This window comes from Mercenaria mercenaria, chromosome 3, assembly GCF_021730395.1.
Source record: "Mercenaria mercenaria strain notata chromosome 3, MADL_Memer_1, whole genome shotgun sequence".
NCBI classification, from domain to species: Eukaryota; Metazoa; Mollusca; class Bivalvia; order Venerida; family Veneridae; genus Mercenaria; species Mercenaria mercenaria.
Window position 1 is genome coordinate 2,405,328 of NC_069363.1, and position 20,049 is coordinate 2,425,376.

At 36.2% G+C, this 20,049-nt stretch overlaps 1 long non-coding RNA gene across 1 annotated transcript; it reads right to left on the minus strand.

Moving 5' to 3' along the window:
* Nucleotides 1-1,659: 1,659 nt before the first annotated feature.
* On the minus strand, nt 1,660-17,936 carry LOC128555463 (uncharacterized). The gene is made up of 3 exons (XR_008370074.1): nt 16,067-17,936; nt 11,503-11,662; nt 1,660-1,993 (listed from the first exon to the last, which is right to left on the minus strand). It is a non-coding gene; the product is annotated as an uncharacterized LOC128555463 (long non-coding RNA).
* Nucleotides 17,937-20,049: the final 2,113 nt, after the last annotated feature.

Here is a 20,049-nt window from a genome sequence, read left to right on the forward strand (position 1 = left end):
AACATTAAAATGACCAATTTTTTACTAAGTCAGAGGCCATAACTCCTACATGACTGAATGAATCCAGATGCAAAACCCCAGGTGCACAACTACACATGTTGACCAACATTCCTGTAAAGTTTTGTGACTCTACGTCATATACTTTTGGAGCTACGCATGACACAACATTCTCGGAAGGAGGGACGGATGGAGGACCGACAAGGGCAAATCTATATGCACCCCTCAAAAGTGGGGGCATAAAAAAAATTCCAAGTCCACACAAAAATCCTTACTAGTAGAGAAAGGTCAAAATACACCTCAAAATTGGATGTCACATGCATGTTGTACTACAGAAAAGTTGTCTTGATTTTCCCTATGACCAGTAATACAAAAAGTTACAATATAAGCTATTTATAGAAACAACAAAGGGAAGTTATTCTAGATTTTTGCGCATGACACTCAGTCTCAAGATGGTGAGCAATTGTGCCAAGTTACATCAAAATCCCTCTATGCATGAAAAAGAAATGCTCTGGACAATGTCATTCTTTTATCTGACCTTTGACCTCTAAGTGTGACCTTGACCTCAGACCTAAGGACCTGGTTCTTGCTCATGATACTCAGTCTCCTGGTGGTGAAAATTTGTGCCAAGATACATCAAAATTCCTCCATGCATGAAGAAGAAATGCTCTGGACAATGTCTTTCTTTTATCTGACCTTTGACCTCTAAGTGTGACCTTGATCTCAGACCTAATAACCTGGTTGACCTCTAAGTGTGACCTTGACCTCAGACCTAAGGACCTGGTTCTTGCTCATGATACTCAGTCTCATGGTGGTGAACATTTGTGCCAAGATACATCAAAATCCCTCCATGCATGAAGAAGAAATGCTCCGGACAAAGTTGTCATTCTTGTTTCCTTTGACCTCTAAGTGTGACCTTGACCTTAGACCTAGGGACCCGATTCTTGCACATGACACTCCGTCTCATGATGGTGAACAATTGTGCCAAGTTTCATCAAAATCCCTCCATGCATGAAGAAGAACTGCTTCAGACAGTCATAACTGAATTTGACCTTTGACCTCTAAGTGTGACCTTGAGCTTTGAGATAGGAACCCAGGGTTTGTGCATGACACCCCGTCTCACTGAAGTTTACATTCATGCCAAATATAAAAAGATTGCTCCATGCATGTCAAAGTTATGGTCCAGACAAACAAATCCGGAGAGACGCACGCACATACACAGCACAGACATTTGGAAAACTAGGTCTTCGCTTCTGCAAGCGGACTCGACAAAAACCTACTGACCTTTGACCTCCAACTGTTACCTTGACCTTTAAGCTAGGGGTCCGGGTTTTGCGCATGACACGTCATCTCATCATGGGGAACATTTGTGCCAAGTAATATTAAAATCCCTTCATGGATGGTAGAGTTATGGTCCAGACAGGAAGAAAGCCCTGTTGACCTTTGACCTCCAATTGTGACCTTGACCTTTAAGCAAAGGGTGCGGTTTGCGCAGGACATGTCGTCTCATCATGGGGAACACTTGTCCCAAGTAATATTAAAATCCCTTCATGGATGGTAGAGTTATGGTCCCGATAGGAAAAAAGCCCTGTTGACCTTTGACCTCCAATTGTGACCTTGACCTTTAAGCTAAGGGTCCGGGGTTTGCCCAGGACATGTCTCATCATCGGGAACATTTGTGCCAAGTAATATTAAAATCCCTTCATGGATGACAGAGTTTTGGACCAGACACGAAATTGCGGACGGATGGAAGGACAGATGGAAAAGTGATTCCTATAGTCCCCAAAACTGATTTTCAACCAGTAGGGGACTAATAAGGTGAAAGCCATGTGTCTAAGTCGGACAACTGATTTAGCTAAACCCTGTCTAAATAAGTTCTGTAATACAATACTCACTTTAAATTGAAGGTATACATCTGGTTGATCCGTTCATAGATGTCTTCCACACAAGGCAAGGTGATTTCATGCTTACAGCCATTGGAATACAACCACTCATCCTGAAATTATTAATAAAAAGAAAAGAAAAAGCTGCCAAAAGAATGGAAGAAACATGGCCTAAAATATTTGAATCTAGTAGATGTCAAGTTATCAAGAGATACTATCAAAAGTTTTATATTTAAATAGAGAAAGTATCAATTTTCAGAGAATTGGCAAATAGACACTGTCAGGAACTGGCTATTAAATTTGAATAATTTCTACTGTGATACTGACTTACTTCCAAGAAAATTCTTTTAGTTACTGAACAGATGCTATTAACTGTCACAATTTTTACCATTTCATTGATCTAAACTATTTGACCTATGTGTCGTTTTGGTATAAAGAATTATATTCAACAGGAGAGTATAACATAAGTCATAAGTATTTTTTATAATTATGAAAGTGTATGTGAGCTTGTTCTGCATGAGCAGCTACACCAAGGCCTTATGTCCAATAAACTTAAAACTGCTTACATTATAACACTTCTTAAAAGAAATTAGACTGAATACAAAAAATTAAAAAAATATTTGACAGTACTTGGTAAAAATTCAGATGGCTTACAAAACAATTCTGTCATATTTATCATTTGAAAATTAAGTTTTGGAAAGTCCTTGAAAAAAGAAGTTCTGTCCAGTGTAATTGCAAACAAGTTAAACAGATATCAGCAATTGCTGGCAGATTAAGACCTAGTACAGAGACAAATCTTGAAAATCCTTGATTCCATCTCTCTCAACACAGGAACAACAGTCGTCTAGCAAACCGCTGGCCCAGAAATGTAGTTCTGTTACTCCCAAACGACATCATGTTGCGGATATATTGTCACCAGAATCCTTAATGGCACCGTTAGTAGTCTTGATTGGTTGTCAAAAGGATCAAAGAATTTATCACAGACAGACCTTGAAATATGGAAAAGAAACAAATGCTGAAAATGGAAGGCGAAAAGAACCTGACAATTTCCAATTCCCATCTCTCTCAACACTGGAGAAACCTTCATCTAAACACTGCCGGCCAAATATTGTAGACCAGTATCTCCAACACGATTCCATGCTGCGGATATACTGTCACCGGGATCCTAAATGGCATCGATAGCTGTGTGGATCAACAGTAAAGGGATCTGTCAGGCCTCAACACCAGTAAAAAATGGAGAAAAAAACTTGGCCACAGCCAGAAAACAGCACCAATGGAAACCTATCATATCAGAACTTTACTTATCAAAGTTAACAATAATAATTTACTGCTAAATCTTAAAGACCATAACAAAATTTAATGAAGCAAAAATTATAATAATTCAAAGACATGTTTAAAAATCTCCAAGGTGTAGCAAACTCATGACTATCTTAAATCTACTGGCACTACATTATGCATTGCTATCATTTCAGCTTCCTACATTTTAACCTTCACCTGAACAAATATTGCAAAGATGACTTATCAAAAGAAAACTGAAAATGAAAGATATACTTTGCCAATGTTTTGAAAAATTAACGTTTGAAAGATAAATCCTAAAGCTGATACTGGCAACATGTAATTTATTTCAAAATGTACTTTTCTAAACTTTTACTCTATCTCAATAAAAAAAAAAAACTTACTTTGTAGTAAAATGGAGGCTGATTATGTGAGTGACTTGAAATCAGCTCAACAGAGTAACCAAACTTTCACTTCATTGCAGAAAAAATTGGCTACTGTACAACCATTCTATACTATATGAAATACAAGGTTTTTGCCACTGATTTATTTGAATAATACTAAATCCTATTTTACCTTTGAGTGGCATTCTATTGAAAGACAAAAATGCAAACTTACTCGAGTTTGTGCATTATCCACTGTAACTTGAAAACTATTTGAAATTAAATCCACTTAAAAATACTTTGCCAGAATGATAAAAAATTAAATCAACTTTAACCTTGCCACTGTGTTTTACAAATTAAATAAACTCAAAAGTTCTTACCACTTTATAAAACAAAAAATTACAAATACGCCATGCCACTGTCCCTAACAGAATAACCTAACTCTGCCACTGCTTTACAAAATCATTAGTTCTACTGTCTGGTCATTGTGTTTTATTATACAATTTACTTAAAACATTTTGATTTTGATATTCACTCACACAATTTTACAATATAATTCATTTAACATTCATTCACTGCACTTTCTTACACTGCATTATACAATGTAATTCTTTGACAGTCATTCAATGCACAAAAGCATTACATGGCACAACATTATTCTAGTAACTTTTTTCATTTAACATTCTCTGAACTGGCTACAGTAACTGTTACAGAATTGAGCAATAATAATGATATGGTATTCTATTGTCTGGACTGTCAAGTTCGACAGTGGCTATGAAACAGTACAGTCCACAGTACAGTCCAAAATACAGTGAGTCCGCAGTACAGTCCACAGTACAGTCTAGGAGGTAAGTAAACCTCACAGAAGTATCTCCTCAGCAGTCAGAATGTTAAGCAACACAATCACACAGCTCAAACACACACAAAAATGAATAAAAAATGTCTGTAGGAAGACCACAACCGAACAATTTTGTACTTTACCTTCAACTCTAAATAATATCTTACTACCTATAAGTATCAAGATTGTCTTTGAAACAGAAAACTAGAAACTCAGTTGCCAAAATGCTGCCATTCCTAAACAGATGTGCAGGCAGTATGTGGAGAAAAATTCTTTGAGCAGACTGTCTAGCAAATAAAGAATTTTGAACTAAACAAAAGCTTAAATGCATTCTATTGTATTATATTATATTTGAAGACACAGTACAACCAATTTTTGATACACTATTGTACACATTGTGAAAATGATGAAAATGATTACAGGCCCAAGGATTTTAAGTAAATTTGTCATTTAGGCAACAGGTTGCTGGACTACCTTAAACTAAACAAACACCTCAATCTTTTCTGTTACAATGGAATGATGACTTGGTATCTACAAGACTATATTTTTCCAGAACACTTGTCACTAAATTAAGTTATTATGCCATCACTATGCAGAACTAAATATGTACTAAACTGACCTGCTGATGAAAATGTTCTTCCTTTGTTGTGCTTCTACACCTAGGCAGTAATTAAGTGTATTGACAAACTGACTCTAAATTGAAATTTTACTTTGTTTAGTAACATGTAATTATTTCAATTTCTTTTAACAACTCCAGCTTAGAAAACCAAAAATAAATTCCTTGCTGATTGGCCCTTGATATTACATGAAGTATCAAATCTAAACACAAGTTGAGCAAAATAGTTTTTCTCCCATCTACCACTGTTAATCTATCCTCATGGCAACAGTAACGGTAAGCTGGCTTAGTGGAATTCCGCTTCAATAGCTGTACCCGACAGATGGATTACTAGAATCCTTCCAAATAGTTGTACAGGACAGATGGCTCTTCTCCCACAACAGCTGGTTAGGACAGATGGCTTGGTGGAATTCCTCCTCAACAGTTGGTTGGGACCTTTAAAAGCTGTTTTGACAGCCTACTTGGCTGTAAATATAGGACATTAGATGGCTTGGTGGAATTTCTCCAAAACAGCTGTTGGGACAGCTGGCTAGGAAGACTTGCTCAGCAATAGCAGGTTGGGTCAAGTTGCTTGGTGGAATTCTTCCTGCAAAAACTGGATAGATGGGACAGCTGTCTTGGTAGAATTCCTCCTTTTGAAGTTGTCTCAACAGCTAATTTGGAAAGAAGTATAGGACATTAGGGGGTTTGGTGGAATTCCTCCCACAACAGCTGGACTGTACAGCTGGCTTGGTAGAATTCCTCCTTCTGAAGTTGTCTCAACAGCTTATTTGGACAGAACTATAGGACTTTATTGGATAGTAAAGGGCAGGTGTATGGAGGTTTGCTGGCTTGTGGAATATCCTCCTCAGCAGCTGAGAGAGAGCTGGCTTGGTTGAATTCTACAAGGCAGCAGTTTTGGCCACAACCAACTGGTCTGAGTTTCCACTCTTAGAAGAAATGGACAGCTATTTGTGGGAAAAGTGTGGGACAGCTACCATGGTTGAATATCTACCCCGACAACAGTTCGACAATTGCTTTTGAGCAAATAGCCATGAGGACAGAAAAAGCAAGTAAGTAGAAGAGACTGACTTATTCTATGTAAAACAGACTTGATTCCATCCCTCAGTTCTTTCAACAATTTCAATCAATGAGTCAGTTAGTAATACCTATTTCAAAAGAGAATGTTCAGATTTCCTTGATGGTAGAATTATTCTAAACAAATAATATCTAATAATCATAAATAAAACCTTTGAACTATGAAATTATGGACAATTATTGACCTCTTTTTTTCAAAATAATATTTTAGAAGTGAATCCAGCCATTAACCCAATGCCTAATTTCTGTACCAGTAAATACTGTTGAAATACTCTGTCGACAGTAGTAGTTTTAAGGTTAAGCTCCCTTTATCAATCTTTAGAACAGGTCTCTCAACTTTTATTTAAATGTATAGGTAAAGCTATATGAGTATGGGTGTAATGTTAAGAAAATCACAATGTGTTCATTATTTATCTTGCAATGCAGATATTTATATCATACAGCTTCAGAAAGAAGTGAATGGCTGATGATCTTCCTACATTCTACCATATCATCCCTATTCACTGAAATTTTGTCCAAATATATATGATGGCCAAATTTACATTGCCCTTACAATGTGTTGATATGGCAGTTTTCATACAAAACCAGTAGCCAGAATTGAACCTTTGCCTTATTCTACCATATCCCTAGCAGCTACAGGATTTAATCATTAAGAAATTATCAAATATGCAAGAAGTAGTTTAGTTTAAATTTTAACCAGAAGCCAGTTTTTCTTTGGCTTTTATCACCAGTACCAGAGTCCTAGCAATGAAATTCAGTGTTCTCCCTGAGATTCTGTGATGTACGATTATCTGAATTTTGGACAAATTTTGGATGAATCCCTCAAAGACATTCAATAATTGAAAAAAACACACTAGGATTAGTGAGTTATGAATTAAACGAATGTTCAGGTAGGACACTGAAATAATATAAAAACAAGAGTGCCAGAATGTCACAATATACGCCCGTCACAGCAAATTTCTTTACTCTAGTACCTGTATTTGCAAATGGAATTTTAATTTTGTGGTTGTTTAGTAATCATTGTAAGTCATTTGTTTTTCTAAGTCCACAAAAAAACTCCTTACCAGGTAGAGATACCTTAAAATACACCTAAAATTTGAAAGTAACATCCATGTTGTACCACAGAAAAGTGGTCTTGTTTTTACCCTACGGTCAATTATAAAAAAAGTTACAATATAAGTTATTTATAGTAACAACTAAGGGAAGATAATCAACACAAAAATCTTTACCAGGTAGAGATTAGTCAAAATACACCTCATAACTGGATGTAGCATGCATGCTGTACTACAGAAAAGTGGTCTCAATTTTTTTCTACGACTAGTAATGAAAAAGTTACAATATAAGCTATTTATAGTAACAACAAAGGGAAGTAATTCTAAAGAAGGGAATTGCCCATGACACTTCGTCTCATGATGGTGTAAAATTGTGCCAAGTTACATCAAAATCCCTCCATGCATGAAGAAGAAATGCTTCGGACAAAGTCATTCTTGTATCTGACCTTTGGCCTCTAAGTGTGACCTTGACCTTTGACCTAGGGACCTGGTTCTTGCGCATGACACTCCGCCTCGTGGTGGTGAACATTTGTGCAAAGTTATATCAAAATCCCTCTATGCATGAAGAAGAAATGCTCCGGACAAGGTTTTCATTCTTGTATCCTTTGACCTCTAAGTGTGACCTTGACCTTAGACCTAGGGACCTGGTTCTTGCGCATGACACTCCGCCTCGTGGTGATGAACATTTGTGCCAAGTTATATCAAAATCCCTCCATGCATGAAGAAGATATGCTCCGGACAAAGTTTTCTTTCTTGTATCCTTTGACCTCTAAGTGTGACCTTGACCTTAGAGCTAGGGACTGGTTCTTGCGCACAACACTCCGTCTCATGATGATGAACAATTGTGCCAAGTTTCATCAAAACCCCACCATGCATGAAGAAGATATGCTCCGGACAAAGTCATTCTTGAATTTGACCTTTGACCTCTAAGTGTGACCTTGACCTTAGACCAAGGGACCTGGTTTTTGCGCATGACACTCCGTCTCATGATGGTGAACAACTGTGCCAAGTTTCATCAACATCCCTTTATGCATGTAGAAGATATGCTCCGGACAAAGTCTGTGGACGCCGCCATCCCGCCCGCCAGGGACGTTCCCATAATACCTCCCGTTTTTCAAACACGCGTATAATAAAAAATTGATGGCAAAAAAAAAAAAAAAAATGTCCTACAAATGCCAAAAAAAAAGATATGACCAGCAACCCTCGGATTTTGATGTGTGGATTTTCACTGAACCAAGTAAATGGCCTGGCTACAACTGTTGCACACACACTGTATGATATGGTAGTACCTATTACATTGTTATTTTGAGGGCTGACTTAAACACTATTGTACAGTTCTCTTTCACACCAACAGTGGCAGAAAAACACCTTATTCTACCTTATCATCCCTATCCAATGAAATATAGTCCAAAAATACAGCCCTTAAGATGCAGTGATATGGTAGTTTCTAGAAACCTGTAGCCAGTATGCCTTTGTCTTATCCTACCATATCCCTATCAGATTATTTTTAAATGTAGAAAGTTGTAGCTTTTCAGTCTTAATTGTAGTCAGTTATATTACCTGGCCTCTGCTTGACTTTGTTTAAACCGGCCTGGCTATCTATAAGAGTTGACCAAGTAAATGATAAGGTAGTATCTTGAACTGTATTTAACTGTGGGGCATAAAGCATATTGGCAGGCATCTTTCCTAAAACACTACTATGATTACTGCATTTAATCTAGAACATTATCAATGCCTGCATTTAATTAACATTATATGCTTTATTCAACCTAACCAGCTCTAACTTAATTAATGTGGTGATATGATATAACTATAGTCAACATTGTTAGTGACTTAATTTTGACCTTCCCTAATGCAATGGCTGGCACCTTCCTCCTAACAGTGTCCGACACTTCAAAAATATGAATTTACTTACTAAAACATTACAGTGGTTGTAACTTTTCTTAAAATATTTTTTTTCTTTATGTGGTTAATGATTAACTAATGTAATATGAAAATTACATCCAGTATTGAACCAAATGGTTGAAAATAAAATTAATGTACTTCATGAAATATGAGCATGAAACTCAACCTGCATAATACTATAATAGCAGTTCAGTAGCCAAACATTTTTGCAATAATAATTAAGTTAATTCTTATAACATGTAGCCAGTACTTAATGACAATGTTTGTTACAATAAAGGGTAAGCACCAAGTTAATACTTATAAATGTAGCCAGTACTTAATTAATGACAAAGTTTGTTATAATAAAAGGTAACCATCAAGTTAATACTTGCAAAATGACTAGCCAGTACCTTTTAACAAAGTTAGTAACAATAAAGGGTAACCATCAGGTTAATATTTATAAATGTAGCCAGTACTTAATGACACAGTTTGTTACAATAAATGGTAACCATTAATACTTATCAAATGTAGCCAGTACCTATTAACAATTTAAGTTCATAACAATAAGGGGTAACCATTTAGTTAATTCTTATAAAATGTAGCCAGTACCTGACAAAGTCCGTAACAATAAAGGGTAAGCTTAATTGGTAATATTCCTACATCTCTGTCTGCCTTAATCAGTCATAAAACATTTAACAATAATGAATAGCCAGTACCTTAATCATTCAAGTATTTGAAGAAGAGCAGCCAGGATATTTGGATCAGACATGAATTTATTAAATGATTCATTATAAAAATGCCCGAATAACGATTAATCACCTTGAAAAACAGAGTCATTAATTCTAGCCAAAATATAATGAAATAACATAATTCCAGTATTCCAATTTGTAACACAATGGCTAGGAATTGTTAAATCTTTACTTCTTAATGCAGTCATGCATTTACCTGCACTGATGATGGGTATTTCAAAATGAAAGAGGAGTCAGTTTATTTATCTCTTTGCCTTATTCTGTTATTATAATTACAAATAACCAGTAACCAGAACATTGAATGGCAGTTTTGAGCATTAAATATATGAATTTCATGGAACTTTCCATTTTGTCTGTTCTACATTAAATAAGAGAAAGTAAGATTACTTTCATGATGATCTTAAATGAAATGAATGATGGATGATGACCTAGTGGCTAAGTGTGTGACGCTTCCCTAAGGACTACTGGTTAGAGCCAAGTGACACCAGTATACCTCCAGATAGCAGATTATGGATTGATAAACACCACATACTAAAACACTGCTTGTTTACTTAATTTAAATAATTATGAAAAACTAGACAAATCTTCCCTCCCAATTTAGGCATACTTATTTCTCCAACACTTCAACTTGAAATTTCTACTGAGAAAGCAGCAAACATGCAAAGTGCAGTGCAAGGGAGGGAGGTGTACAGTGCAAGGGAGGAACGCATGCCACCTTCTCAACTGAATGTTCCTTGTCAAAGATCAGAGAAATAAATGACTGCAAAAATGTTTTTCTTTCATTTATGAAAGAAAAGCTCAAAAATAAAAGTTTGTAGATTAAGCAAAGCAAGCTTGGATTCAGTACTTGGTGAAAAATAATATACACCTTTCTGGAGTTACCAAGATGGAATTCTCCATGATTATATTCTCAAGACCTAACCAGATCATATCTGTACATTCAGTTACATAGTGCCAGACACTACATATAGCACATTAATTTGGACTTTAGAACATCCTTCTTGGAATTAATTTATCAACACTGCTGATCAATGCAGTAACTCTTAGAGATCTGCTCTGGAGTTGTATTGTTTATAAATTCAAGGGACATAACTCTGAAGTAACTTCTCTAAACTGGCATTTTTATCAATCTTCAGACCTACATTTTTGCAGAAATAAGTAAGATCAATATCAAAGAAAATATACCAAAGTTGTATTAAGTGCATACACAATTTTCTGAACATACAGTAATTCAAGGGCAGTAACTTTGAAAATCCTTGCATTTTACTGAGAATCCTATCGTGTATTGCCATAGCCAAGATAAATAAACCTATCCTTTCACCGACTCCTATTCACATTCAATTTTAACAAAATCACATGTCATTCAGTACAACAATAGCTGAAAGTGACAAACCTGCTTCAAAGTCCCATATAAAACCTTCACTAAAATTTCTATGTGATAATAAGGCAGGACTTTGTCAAAATTTCCAAACAACTATACTTTTGCTTGATTTTGCTGGAAGTTGACACAAAGTTCCTAAAGGCTGCTTAAAATTCTACACTATTAAATGTAATAATAACAAATTCACAGGATGCCTACAGATAAACTGGCAAAAAGTAAAGAATGGCAATGACAAAGGCATTGTTTTTAAATTTTAGTGGTTGCCACTCAAGCTGAGAAAAAAGTATCAAACTGTTTTAGAGAATCTATATTGTAAACAAAAAATCAAGCCAAAATCATGATATTCTAAAAAAAAAAAAAACCTTACCTGTCCAGATGCACAGCTTCCGCATTGACACACCTTGTCGCTTGCTTAGAAAAACATACATGCTGGCATTACACTGTACAGCAATTGCTATGTGGAAATCACAATTCAACTGTAACCATGTTGAAGATTGTAGAATATTTCCTCAGTGTCATCACAGTTCCTACAAGATACAAACAAGAAGAATCATTTAACCTCAGATACAATAAAAGAATTTAATATTAGTAATATTATCTAATTTCAAAGTCCAACAACACACATATTAACCTTAACCTTTAGCCTGCTGGCAGCAAGTGATAGTGCCTTTGCAGCTAGTGCAGACCGAGATCAGCCTACACATCCTTGCAGGCTGATCAAGGTCTGCACTGTTCACTATTCAGTCAGTAAATTTTCAGTTAACATCCCTTCGATAAACAAGTGAATGAAGTATTGCCATTCAATACAAAGTCCCCTACTGGCAGGCAACTAATTTTCTCTACAGCAGTATAACATAATGAACTGATATCTGTCAATAATGTATAAACAATATTGTACTATATATACAATATGTTATAACAAAACACTTGGATTAAAATTTGTATGTATAAAAACCTACAGTTTGGCCAATTATCAAAAAGGTAGATCTATTATAGAAGTTATAGTAAAAAAAAAACAAGAGGACCATGATGGTCCTGAATCGCTCACCTATCCCCACATGACCCAGTGTTGAACTGAGTATGACGTCGTTATTTTTATTATTTGACATAGTGACCTAGTTTTTGAGCACATGTGACCTAGATATCATCAAGATAAAAAATTCTGACCAATTTTCATGAAGATCCATTGAAAAATTTGGCCTCTAGAGAGGTCACAAGGTTTTTCTATTATTTGACCTAATGACCTAGTTTTTGAAGGTACGTGACCCACTTTTAAACTTGACCTAGATATCATCAAGGTGAACATTTTGACCAATTTTCATGAAGATCTCGTGAAAAATATGGCCTCTAGAGAGGTCACAAGGTTTTTCTATTTTTCGACCTACTGACCTAGTTTTTGACCGCACATGACCCAGTTACAAACCTGACCTAGATATCATCAAGCTGAACATTCTCACCAATTTTCATGAAGATCCATTGAGAAATATGGCCTCTAGAGAGGTCACAAGGTTTTTCTATTTTTAGACCTACTGACCTAGTTTTTGACCCCACGTGACCCAGTTTCGAACCTGACCTAGATATCATCAAGGTGAACATTCTGACCAATATTCATTAAGATCTCATAAAAAATATGGCCTCTAGAGAGGTCACAAGGTTTTTCTATTTTTAGATCTACTGACCTAGTTTTTAACCCTACGTGACCCAGTTTCGATCTTGATCTAGATATCATCAAGGTAAACATTCTGACCAATTTTCATGAAGATCCATTGAAAAATATGGCCTCTAGAGAGGTCACAAGGTTTTTCTATTTTTAGACCTACTGACCTAGTTTTTGAAGGCACGTGACCCAGTTTCGAACTTGACCTAGATATCATCAAGGTGAACATTCTCACCAATTTTCATGAAGATCCATTGAGAAATATGGCCTCTAGAGAGGTCACAAGGTTTTTCTATTTTTAGACCTACTGACCTAGTTTTTGACCCCACATGACTGAGTATCGAACTTGACCTAGATATCATCAAGGTAAACATTCTGACTAATATTCATGAAGATCTCATGAAAGATATAGCCTCTAGAGAGGTCACAAGGTTTTTCTATTTTTAGACCTACTGACCTAGTTTTTGACCCCACGTGACCCAGTTTCGAACTTGACCTAGATATCATCAAGGTGAACATTCTGACCACTTTTCATGAAGATCTTGTGAAATATATGGCCTCTAGAGAGGTCACAAGGTTTTTCTATTTTTAGACCTACTGACCTAGTTTTTGACGGCACGTGACCCAGTTTCGAACTTGACCTAGATATCATCAAGGTGAACATTCTGACCAATTTTCATAAAGATCCCATGAAAAATGTGACCTCTAGAGTGGTCACAAGCAAAAGTTTACGGACGCACGCACGCACGGATGGACGGACGACGGACGCCGCGCGATCACAAAAGCTCACCTTGTCACTTTGTGACAGGTGAGCCAAAAAAAACAGCAACAAAAAAGCAAGAGTGCCAGAATGTCACAATGTATGCCAGTCATAGCAAATTTCTTTACACTAGCACCTCTATTTGCAAATTTTATGGAATTTTAATTCTGCAGTTGTGTAGCAATTATTGTAATTCTTTTGTTTTTCTGAATCCACATAAAAACTCCTTACCAGGCAGAGATACCTTAAAATACACCTAAAATTTGAAAGTAACATTATGTTGTACCACAGAAAAGTAGGGGTGACTATTGAGGCCAATTTTGACTATTGCAATACTACTGATATTGCTGAAAAACTATTGCGATGCTATTCTATTGCAGGTTACTATTGCAATACTATTGCAATAGTTATCGGCCACCATGTTTTATACAGTAAAACTACCAACTGGCATTATTACACAGTGTAAGACACGGCACTGTTTATAACTGCTGTTAATACACATTGAGATGTCTGTATAATTGAAATGGACAGAAATAAATCTAACATTAAATATTTTTAACATTTTTTCTATTTCTTGCCTTCCTTGGCTTTGAAACAATAAGTAAAACAATAAACCTATGCAAGGTATACTCATACGAATCGGCCATTTTGTTGCGAATGTCAACATGTTTAATAACCCAAAGCGTTGAAAAAGACGAAAATTGACGGATCGGACTAAGGTGTACCAGCACAAAATGAAGGGCCCTACCGAACAGTTTGCTATATCATACAAGTAGCTTACTTTCTCCATGTCCACAGTACTTTTTCTCATTTAAGATTAACAGGTTATTTAAATATATTTAATCAAAGTTTTTAAGAAACTAAATTTATTAATTATCTCCCAGACTTCTCAGACCTTTATGGTAGTTTAATACAGTGAGGTTATTTATTGTAATGGAGACGTAAACTAGGCGCAAATGAAAGCTGGCTCTGTTTCTTGGTTTATAAACATGATAAAGTATTGATTATTTCTGTATTTACTAAAATTTCAAAACTATCGATTTGATTTAAGGAACTATCGGCGATTGTTATTGGATCGTGACTTTTCTATCGATGCATGCTATCGGGACACACAATATCGCAGTGCATCGATATTTCGATGTATCGTTACACCCCTACAGAAAAGTGATCTTGGTTTTTCCCAATGGTCAGTTATAAAAAAAGTTACAATATAAGTTATTTATAGTAACAACTAAGGAAAGTTAATCTTAAAAAAAAAATCAAATAAAAATTCTAAGTCCACACAAAAATCCTTACCTGAGGCAGAGATAGGTCAAAATACACCTCAAAATTGGATGTAACATACATGTTGTACTACAGAAATGTGGTCTCGATTTTTCCCTATGACTAGTAATGAAAAAGTTACAATATAAGCTATTTATAGTAACAACAAAAGGAAGTAATTCTAAAGGGACCTGCACATGACACAGTCTCATGATGGTGTACAATTGTGCCAAGTTACATCAAAATCCCTCCATGCATGAAGAAGAAATGCTCTGAACAAAGTCATTCTTGAATTCTGCATTTGACCTCTAAGTGTGACCCTGACCTTAGACCCAGGGACCTGAATCTTGCGCATAACAATCCGTCTTATGTTAGTGAACATTTATGCCAAGTTACATCAAAATCCCTCCATGAAAAAAGAAGAAATGTTCCAGACAAAGTCATTCTTGTATCTGAACTTTGGCCTCTATGTGTGACCTTAATTTTTGACCTAGGGATCAGGTTCTTGCGCAAGACGCTCCGTCTCATAGTGGTGAACATTTATGCCAAGTAATATTCAAATCCTGTTTGGCATGACAAAGTTATACACCAGACAGGAAAAAAGCCCTGTTGACCTTTGACCTCCAATTGTGACCTTGACCTTTGAGCCAGGGTTCTGGGATTTCTGCATGACAAGTGGTCTCATCATGGAAAACTTTTGTGCCAGTGATATTAAAATCCCTTCATGAATGACAGAGTTATGGACCTGACACGAAACAGACCCTGTTCAAGCCATGTTAACATCTGACTGCCAAGTGTGACCTTGACCTTTGAGCTAGGGGTCTGAAAGTTGCGCATGACACAATCTTATTATGAGGTATAAGGGAACATTTGTGCCAAATAATATTAAAATCCCTTCATAGATGGCAGAGTTATGAACTGGACAGGAAAAAAGCCCTGTTGACCTTTGACCGCCAATGTGACATTGACCTTTAAGCTAAGGGTCCAGGGTTTGCGCATGACAGATTGTCTCATCATGGGGAACATTTGTGGCAAATAATATTAAAATCCCTTCATGGATAACAGAGTTATGGACCGGACACGAAATTGCGGACGGACGAAATGACAGACAGAAATGCTATAGTCCTATAGTCCCCGAAACTGGTTTTCAACCAGTAGGGGAACAATAAATGTTATTGCCCAAATTGAATGATGGACAAATCCATTTAAGGAAATTGTTGAATTCAGTAAATTTAAAAAAGATATACTTACCTGTACTAACTGAAGATACTGAAGATCCAGGCAGTAGTGGTGTAGTAGAGTGAAGGCAGAAGACATACACAACACTTTGCACCATTTCACATCACCTTGGGAACAAAGTGTCTGGATCTCTACACAAGGACCGTCATCATTTCAGTTTCCATGCATGGAAATAATGAAAGTCTCTGCTCTCAAGCCTGAAATTAAATAAGCCAAAACAGGAAAAAAAATGCAAAATTATTTTATGTTAAGTTTGCTTAAATAAGGAAAGAATTCAATATTGCAGAAGTGAGCTACATGAAAACAATTCTGACAGACTGGCCTGTCCTGGTAGAGGAAGGCAAACATTCACAGAAATCTGAAAGAGAGAAAATCCTGCCCGGTCCTGGCAGGCCTTGAACCTGAAAAAAATACAAAACCTGCCCAATGTATGTTCCGTCCAAGTAAAACATGCATTTGAAGACATAGGCAGGGTATTGACCTGAAATAAATAAGAAATCCTTGCAATCCCTGGTTTCCGTCTCACTCAACAAAGGAACAACCATCATCTAGCAACCCGCCGGCAAGGATTGCAGATCAGTCACCCCCACACGCTTATATCTTGCGGACATATAGGCACCGGGTCCTCGATAGTCACGATAGCAGTCTTGATCAACAGTTAAAGGACCTGCAAGGCCTTGAAACCTGAAAGAAATATTCTGCTGCTTCTGTATCTTCTGCAGTCTTAGGCAGACCTTGGACCTGGAAAAGATGAAATCCTGCCCACCTCTTAAAGGTTGTCCTAGGCAGGTCTTGAGGCTGAAAGAAAATCCTGCCGACTGTATGTATGGACGGGACACACAGTCAGTTGTCACTGGCAGGCTGTGTACCTGAAAGAAATTAAAATCCTCACAATCCCCGATTCCCATTTCTCAAAACAAAGGAATAACCTTCATCTTAACACTGCGGGCACAGAATTGTAGAACCAGTTACTCCAACACGTCAAAATCTTGCGGACATATAGGCACCCGATTGTCCTCGATAGTCACGCTAGCATGTCTCGATCAATAGTAAAGGGATCTGTCAGGCCTTGGCAGCTGTAACAAAATGCAACTCTGCCAATCTTCTGAAGCAGCATCTCCTCCTCAGCAGTATGGAAGATTGGCAGAAAAATAAAACAAAAGGAAAAAAGCTCACTCCTACTATCTTAACAAGAGGACCATGATGGTCCTGAATCGCTCACCTATCCCCACATGACCCAGTGTTGAACTGAGTATGATGTTGTTATTTCTATTATTTGACATAGTGACCTAGTTTTTGAGCACATGTGACCTAGATATCATCAAGATAAAAAATTCTGACCAATTTTCATGAAGATCCATTGAAAAATATGGCCTCTAGAGAGGTCACAAGGTTTTTCTATTATTTGACCTAATGACCTAGTTTTTGAAGGTACGTGACCCACTTTTGAACTTGACCTAGATATCATCAAGGTGAACATTCTCACCAATTTCCATGAAGATCTCGTGAAAAATATGGCCTCTAGAGAGGTCACAAGGTTTTTCTATTTTTCAACCTACTGACCTAGTTTTTGACCGCACATGACCCAGTTATGAACCTGACCTAGATATCATCAAGCTTAACATTCTCACCAATTTTCATGAAGATCCATTGAAAAATATGGCCTGTAGAGAGGTCACAAGGTTTTTCTATTATTTGACCTAATGACCTAGTTTTTAAAGGCACGTGACCCACTTTTAAACTTGACCTAGATATCATCAAGGTGAACATTCTGACCAATATTCATGAAGATCTCATGAAAAATATGGCCTCTACAGAGGTCACAAGGTTTTTCTATTTTTAGATCTACTGACCTAGTTTTTAACCCCACGTGATCCAATTTCGAACTTGACCTAGATATCATTAAGGTAAACATTCTGACCAATTTTCATGAAGATCCATTGAGAAATATGGCCTCTAGAGAGGTCACAAGGTTTTTCTATTTTTAGACCTACTGACCTAGTTTTTGACCCCACGTGACCCAGTTTCGAACTTGACCTAGATATCATCAAGGTGAACATTCTCACCAATTTTCATGAAGATCCATTGAGAAATATGGCCTCTAGAGAGGTCACTAGGTTTTTCTATTTTTAGACCTAATGACCTACTTTTTGACCCCACGTGACCCAGTTTCGAACTTGACCTAGATATCATCAAGGTAAACATTCTGACCAATATTCATGAAGATCTCATGAAAAATATGGCCTCTAGAGAGGTCACAAGGTTTTTCTATTTTTAGACCTACTGACCTAGTTTTTGACCCCACGTAACCCAGTTTCAAACTTGACTTAGATATCATCAAGGTGAACATTCTGACTAATTTTCATGAAGATCTTATGAAATATATGGCCTCTAGAGAGGTCACAAGGTTTTTCTTTTTTTAGACCTACTGACCTAGTTTTTGATGGAACGTGACCCAATTTCGAACTTGACCTAGATATCATCAAGATAAATATTCTGACCAATTTTAAAAAGACCCCAAAAAAAAAGGGCCCTTCTAATTTTCACAAGGAAAATTTACGCACGGACGGACGACGGAGCTGCATGATCACAAAAGCTCCCTTTTCACTAGTGACAGTGAGAAAAAAGTAAAAAAAAAGTCCTTCCCCTAAAAACCCATAACAAATGCAACATCAATTTTAAAAAATTTTTCAAACCCCAAAACTTTCCCAAAAATTGCTTAAAAATTGTTTAAAATTTTTAAAAAACTAAGCGGCCCAAAATAGTGCTAGATTGCCTGACCTGTTACATCAAAAAGGTAATATAACTAAGGAAACCAAGGTTTTTTCGTGAATTTTTTTTGACCCAAAGGGTTTTAGTTTCCAACCGAGTCTTCCCCCTTTTACAAATACCGGGTGACTTTAAAACACAGAGACCAGTTGAACATAAATTTAAAATCCTGAAAATTTTCTATTTTGCCCTTTTAGACAGGTAAAAATATCTCTACTACCCTTTCAGGGACTAAAATACCATTTTTTTAAGTTTTTTTTTTTTACCCAAGAAAACCCAAAAGCTTGTATTTGACCATTTTACAATTTTTCTGAAAGATAGGTAAAAGATGCTCCCTATGGTGCTAACAGGGATTTTTTTTTTTGGGCCCTAGTTTATAGCTGTGAAAAAGTAAATACATTACTCTGTATCGCTTTTTTAAAAAAAAATTTTTGATTTGGTTTCCTATTAATCGACAGAAAACAATAAGAATTCCTATTAAGAATTACTCAAGAGCAATGACTCAGGGGTTTTTGGGGATCAATCTTGAAAAATTTGTCTTGCAACAATTTGTACCTGTTTTTATGTTCTAAAAGACTTTTAAGGGGCCGCAACTTGGGGTTTAAAAAAAATGATCTTGCCAAAAATCTTATCACAAACATTCTTTAACATTCTTTGACTTTACAAAATTTTGCCCATAGGAAAATTTTTGAAGAAGATAAACTCTTATCCTTTTTCCCCCATTCACCTTGCCTTAACTTTCCATATAAAATTCAACTTTGACCTTCCAATTTCCCTTAAAAAATATTCCTCAAACAGATTTTGCAAATCCAATAATTTAAAAAAAAAATTCATTTCAGTAAATTTGTTTCATACGGAAACTTTCCCAATTAAAGCCTTCATACACAATTTTCTATCTTTTTAATTTTTTCTTGGCCTATAACCCAGTAACCTAGTCAGTATTAATGAACCCTTTTTAAAATGAAATGCACCTTTAACCCAAAAATAATCAACTAATTCATGCCTTGTTTGTTTTTAAAAACATCAGCCCAAAAGATTAGTACAAAAAAAAGAAATACAACCACTTCATTAAGTGAACCTTTCAAACAATTAAAGGTTAAAGGTTTAAGAAAAAATATAACCCTTAAAATTAATTTAATTTTTATAATTTCTTCTTAATAATTTAAATTTGCAATTTTGATTTTTTAAAGGGGCTTTACTTAGAAAATGGCCGACTAGCAATTATC